The sequence below is a fragment of the Macaca nemestrina genome, chromosome 11, assembly GCF_043159975.1.
Source record: "Macaca nemestrina isolate mMacNem1 chromosome 11, mMacNem.hap1, whole genome shotgun sequence".
Lineage (NCBI taxonomy): Eukaryota > Metazoa > Chordata > Mammalia > Primates > Cercopithecidae > Macaca > Macaca nemestrina.
The window spans coordinates 50069975-50076976 of NC_092135.1; positions in this window are offsets into that span (position 1 = coordinate 50069975).

Here is a 7002-nt window from a genome sequence, read left to right on the forward strand (position 1 = left end):
CTTGAGTACTTTATTTTTTTTCTTAATCAAGGCATTCTGGGCACTCTACTCTTCCCTTAGCAGAGTAGAATCACTTGGAGAACAGAAACCTCCATATTAGTCATCTTTTTATTTCCTCAGCACCTAGCATAATATTCTGAACTTTGGAGGCATATAGTAAACGTATTAAATAAAAAAAAAACCTTCAGAACTTACCAAATCATTTTACCATGATTTTTTAAAAAGACATTTTTTAGACTAGTTTTAGGTTCATGGCAAAATTGAACAGGTCAGAGATTTCCCATATACCTCCTGCCATCACACACACAAACTCCCAACTATCAAAATCTCCCACCAGAGTGATACATTTTTTACAATTGATGAACTTACATTAACACATCGTTATCATGCAAAGTCCATAGTTGATATTAGGATGCACTCTTGGTGTTGCACACTCTGTGAGTTTGGACAAATGTATAATGACATGGACCCACCATGTAGTGTACTCTGTGTAGTATCATATAAAATGTTTTCATGGCTGTAAAAATCTTATGTATTCCACCTATTCATCCCCTCCTCCACCAACCCCTGATAACCACTGGTCTTTTTGCTGCCTCCACAGTTTAGCTTTTTCCAGAATGTCATATAATTGGAATCATGCAGTATGTAGCCTTCTGAGATTGGCTGTGTCTTTTTCATGGCTTGACAGTTCATTTCTTTCTCGTGTGATCTCGATACTGAAGAAATCTTTCTGAGAACCTAATATAATTATTTTCCTTCATGTGGGTGAGACTTGCCTAGAAGAACGTGACAAAACTCAAGTAAAAAGGTCTCATCTCTTCTACCCTCCTATTTGGGGTCTTGATATTGCAGGGCTGAGGTAAGGTTAGGAATGTGCATTTTTAGCAACACCACAGGAGATTTTAATGCATTAAAATCATTGGACCACATTTTGAGAAACAGTTGTAAGATATGAGTTCTAAATTTCAAATAATTAATATGTCAGTATGTTCAATTCTTTGCTTTATACTTTTAAACTTAACTTCCTCGTAAAACAGCCTTTTTCGATCACCTCCTCCACCCTAACTCGTTCTGATGACCTGCTCCTGGTCTGCCCTGACTCCCACCAAAGCACTCACCCCGTCATTCTCTTTAAATTAGCCAGTCGGAATTAGTTTATCCCGTGTGGTCTAACCCTAGTCAATAGGGGAACGACACAGCAGCAGGGGATAAGAACCCCTTCCCCTCCCTTGTCCAAGTGTGCACTCACCATTGCTCCATCTGTAAGGGTGCACCCTTCTATAGAAGTACCTTGCCTAGGTGAAAATTAAAATTTTATATTCGAGTGCTATTTTTTTTTTTGCGGCACTGAAACTTTATATATAACACATTGTTGTAAAATATACTTAAACATGACGTGAGATACCTATTTCAAACAACACAACAAGAAGATTTGAGATCTAAAGGGTATATAGCCTTCTCTCACTATCTCCTACCCATAACGATTATTACCAGAATTACAGGCCAATGTAAGGATCTTAAAACATTTTCAAACTTGTCAAATTTTATTGAGATTAGTTTGTTAGTAAACATGGGAACAATGAAAAACATAACGTTTCTGACAAGTTGGCATTTAAATATATGTCCAACATCCTATACGATCTATCATTAGTCACCTTGTAACATGCTATTAGGACTCCTAGGGACCTTGGTTATCCCACCACACATTAACCACAGTGATTTGTACAGCCTTCAGGCAATTCGCCTTCCATCCTTTTTGGGTTTTTCCTCCAAATACAGTAATGAACACTTTTGATGTGTCTCTGAGGTAAATGACCTCTGCCATCTAGAAAGCACTATTAAAGTGATGTCTGCTCTGGGAAATTGTTGCCACAACATTGTAAATCCATTAGTGATTGGTGACCGTGAAAAAGCAAGAGGTTCTGAACAGTCTCAGAGGGGCTAGTTCTTCATGCTGAAAATCAGTGATTTACAGGGGACTGACTGTGCTATAAGGGACATCCAAAAGGCTTATGACAGAATCATCCGCAGCTTATTCACAACCTTTGTTGCCTTAAGGAACAACCCTGAAACGACTGTGAGTAGGTTAGTCTGGCTACGGCGTGGCTATAATAATAGGAGAAAGCTCTTTCACTGTCTCACCAAGAAATGTGTAATGGTGTGCCAGGGCATACTTTATTTATGTCAACCGTCAATAAATTTTAAGCATCTATTCAGCTAACATTTCTTCTTAAATATGACTTTGAAACTGAAGATATGGAAAAGTTACTCTTTTAGCATAGTGGCATAAGCTCCTAACAGACTGAAACTCCCTCAGATAAAAACATAAAAACCAACTAACTACCTGAGAGTTCTGAAGAGTGAACAAAAGGCAGCACATTTTGGAGGGAAATTAAAACTCGGAAGATGTGACCAGCATGGGGTGAATTTCCTGTTTTCTTGCAGTGTGGCTTCAAGCCTAGACTGCAGACAAAGCAGCTAAGACTGATAGAAAGTCAGCCATCTTCTGGCATGAGCAATTAGGGGACAGAACTTGGGGTATCAAGGACTTCCAGAGAATGAGACAGAAATCTCAGAAAAGCAGGGCACAGTGGCTCACACCTGTAATCCCAGCACTCTAGAAGGCCGAGGCAGGCAGATCACCTGAGGTCAGGAGTTCAAAACCAGCCTGGCCAACATGGTGAAACTCTGTCTCTACTAAAAGTACAAAAATTAGCCGGGCATGATAGTGGACACCTGTGATCCCAGCTAGTTGGGAGGCTGAGGCAGGAGAATCGCTCGAGCCCAGAAGGTGGAGGTTACAGTGAGCTGAGATCATGCCATTGCACTCCAGCGTGGGCGACAGAGCAAGACTCTGTCTCAAAAAAAAAAAAAAAGAAAGAAAGAAAAACATAAGAGGACAGTATAAGAAGGGAAATTTATAAGGCAGTATCATTCATGAATTGAAATGCAAAAACCCTAAACAAACTATTAGCAAATTTAATCCAGCTAAAAAAGAGGATATATCCTTTTTTAGCTCTTGGGAACTTGGTTAAAAGAGAAAAAAAAGAGAGACAAAGGATGTCTCCTCATAAAATTGGGTTTAACAAAATATAATATTTAATTTATATTTTTAACAGCTTAATGGAGATATATGATTATCTTCATAAATGCAGAAAACGTATTTGCTAATAACATTTATTTATGATAAAACTCTTAGAAAACTAGGAAGAGAAGAGAACTTTCTAAATTTGACAAGGGTTATATATAAAATAGGACATCAAATGTTATTTGTGAAACAATGAAAGTACACTTTCTAGATCAGGAAAATGACAAGGTTAGCCACAGTAATTATTGCTATTCAACAATGTACCAGCCATCCTAGGCAAAGCAGAAAGGCAGAAGGAAAAGAAATCGAGATTAAAAGGAAGAAACAGAAAGTCCACTATTTTGCAGGTGATATCATTGCCCACATAAAAAACCCAAAGTAACCTATGGATTACTTATTAGAATTACTTTAAAAATTAAGCAAGGTTGCTAGCCACATCAATATTTATACATTTTTCCATGAGCAAAGTGTTAGTTGAAAAAAAAAAGTATACATTGCATTTTTGTAAACCATCAACAAATGCTTCAAAAATTAAAAAAAATTAAAAATATTTATAACAGCATTAAACATATTAAATACCTAGGAATAAATATAAGAAGAGAATTATAAAATTTTTTTTTTTTTTTTTTTTTTTAAGACAGGATCCTACCCTGTCACCCAGCCTGAATGCAGTGGTAAGAACACAGCACACTGCAGCCTCAAACGATCTTCCCACCTTGTCCTTCCATGTAGCTGGGACTACAGGCACACACCAGCATGCCTAGCTAATTTTAAAAAATGTTTTGTAGAGAAAGAACCCCACCACATTGGCCAGGCTGGTCTTGAACTCCTAGGCTCAAAGAGATCCTCCCACCTCAGCCTCAGCCTCCCAAAGTGCTACAGGGCAAGACTCTGTCTCTTAAAAATAAATAAATAAATACATAAATAAAAATGAAATAAAATAATACAATTTAATTTAAAGACATGTTTTTAAAAGACCTTGAAGCCATGAGCCTTGGGGAAAAAAAACAAAACAAAACAAAACCTAAATTAATGGAGAGATGCCATGTTCATGGTTGAAAGACTCAATATAGTAAAGATGCCATTTCTCCCCAAATTGCTCTATAGGTTTTATATAATTCCAATCAATATCTCAGGGTATTTACTTTGTTAAATTTGAACAAACTAATCCTAAACTTTATATGGAAGAGCAAAGGCCAGTAATAACCAACACCCTCTTAAAGAAAATGAATAAGGAGGAGCATACTTATTCTACCAGTTATAAAATTATTTTATAAAGTTGTAGCAATTAAAATGGTGTGGTGTTGGCTAGGCATGGTGGCTTGTGCCTGTAATCCCAGCATTTTGGGAGTCTGAGGCGGACAGATCACCTGAGGTCAGGAGTTCTAGACCAGCCTGGCCAACATGGTGAAACCCTGTCTCTAGTTAAAATACAAAAATTAGCCAGGGGTGCTAGTGGGCACCTGTAATCCCAGCTACTCAGGAGGCTGAGACAGGAGAATCACTTGAACTTGGGAGGCAGAGGGTGCAGTGAGCCAAGAAGTGAGCCAAGATCATGCCACTGCACTCCAGCTTGGGCAACAGAGTGAGACTCGATCTCAAAAAAAAAAAAAAAAAATTATGTGGTGTTTGTGCAGTGACAGGAAAAAAAGACTAAGGGGCAGAATTGAGAGCCCAGAAAAAGACCCTTGCAAATATGGATATTTGATACATGAATGAGATTATCTTGCAAATGAACAAGGAAAGAGTAGTCTTGCAACAAATGGATAAATATACAGAAAAAAAAAATTGCACCCCTTCACACCATACACACAAGAAAGACAGATTAGAGACCTAATGGAATAACAATACAATTGAGTTTTCAGAAGACAAAATTGGTTATATTTATAACATCATAATGAGGAAAGATTTCTTAAAACACAGAAGTGTAAAAAATAAGGGGAAAATGATGAATCAACTACATTTAAGTTTACGGCTTTTATTCTTCAAAGGTCACCATGAAGAGAGTGAAAAGACAAACCGTAAACTGGGAGAAGATAATTACAGCACGTATAACCAATAAAGGATTAGTCCAAAATGTATAGAGAGTTTTTGTGATTTTATTTATGTATTCATTTTAATTTTTATTTTTGAGACAGAGTTTTGTTCTGTCTCCCAGGCTGTAGTGCAGTGGCACAATCTCGGATCACTACAGCCTCTGCCTCCTGCTTCAAGCAATTCTCCTGCCTCAGCCTCCCAAGTAGCTGGAATTACAGGCTAATTTTTGTATTTTTAGTAGAGAGGGGGTTTCACCATGTTGGCCAGGCTGGTCTCAAACTCCTGACCTCAGTGATCTGCCCACCTTGGCGTTCCAAAGTGCTGGGATTACAGGCGTGAGGCACTGTGCCTGGCTGAATTCCTGTGATTTCAATAAGGAAAATACAAACATTCCAATAGAAAGATGGTCAAAAGAAATGACCAGAAATTTCACCAAACTGAAACAGAAATGGCCCATAAACCTATGAAAAGTGTTTAATCTTTCAGATATCATCATGGACATTTAAAATAAAAGCATTATGAAACCATTTCACAAACTAGATCGAAAAACAAAATCACTAACCAAATATATTTCCTCCCCAGATTCATTCCTTGTGATGCAACTGCTTTGATTTTCATTAAAAATTCAACATTGTCTTCAATTCCCTTCCTCATATATAGGTGGGAAGAAATTCACTTCATACAATGATTCTTGCTGCCTTCCCTGTTTATAGCTGTTCTTGATTGCTAAATGGAAAAAGTCTGGCCGGTGCACCATGATGACTTTTCTTTCTACTTTTTTTTTTTTTTTTTTTACACAGAGTCTGGCTCTGTTGCCCAGGCTGGAGTGCAGTGGCACCATCTTGGCTCACTGAAGCCTCCATCTCCCGGGTTCAAGCGACTCTCCTGCCTCAGCCTCCCGGGTAGCTGGGATTACAGACGTGTGCCACCACGCCTGGCTAATTTTTGTATTTTTAGTAGAGATGGGGTTTCACCACGTTGGCCAGTCTAGTCTCAAACTCCTGACCTCAGGTGATCCGCCTGCCTTGGCCTCCCAAAGTGCTGGAATTACGGGTATGAGCCAGGGTGCCCGGCTTGTTTTCTTTCTACTTTTCAACCATATCTTTGCCCTGCACTTATTTCTATGTTGGTGGCATTTTCTTATTTAAGCACTTACAGGTATATTAACAATGAGCACCTAATAAAGTTAGGTTTATTGTTTAGTTGTAATTTTTCTAACATACTGGGAGACTAACCACATTGGAAATCAAATTTCAACTAGAGTTTTGGGAAACTAACCAGACCACGTGAATTCCAGCACTTTAGGAGGCCAAGGAGGGCAGATTACTTGAGGTCAGGTGTTTGAGACCAGCCTGGCCAACATGGTGAAACCCATTTCTACTAAGAATACAAAAAAACTAGCTGGGCATGATGGCGGGCGCCTGTATTCCCAGCTACCGGGGAGGCTGAGGCAGGAGAATCACTTGAATCTGGGAGGTGGAGGTTGCAGTGAACCGAGATCACATCACTGTACTCCAGCCTGGGTGACAGAGGGAGACTCCATCTCAAAATAAATAATAAATAAATAAATAAAAGTTTCATAGAGGGACAACTTCAGGTCACTGGCATCTTAATTTGAATTCATTTATTAAGTGATTCTCTTCCCAAACAGAAAGTATGGCAGCGTGGAGTCTGAAATGGAATTGAGGTAAAGGAGGTGTGGGTAGTAAAACGAGGGAAAGAGAATCAAGAAGCAAGTGTGGGAAGCACAGTAGAGCACAAGCTTCACCATTTGCTTAGCCCTATTGTCGAGTCCTATGGTCAGGTGCTACATTGTATTGTCTCTCCTAATAATCGCTATGAAAATATCACAGATGAAATAAGTTAAAAGACATTTT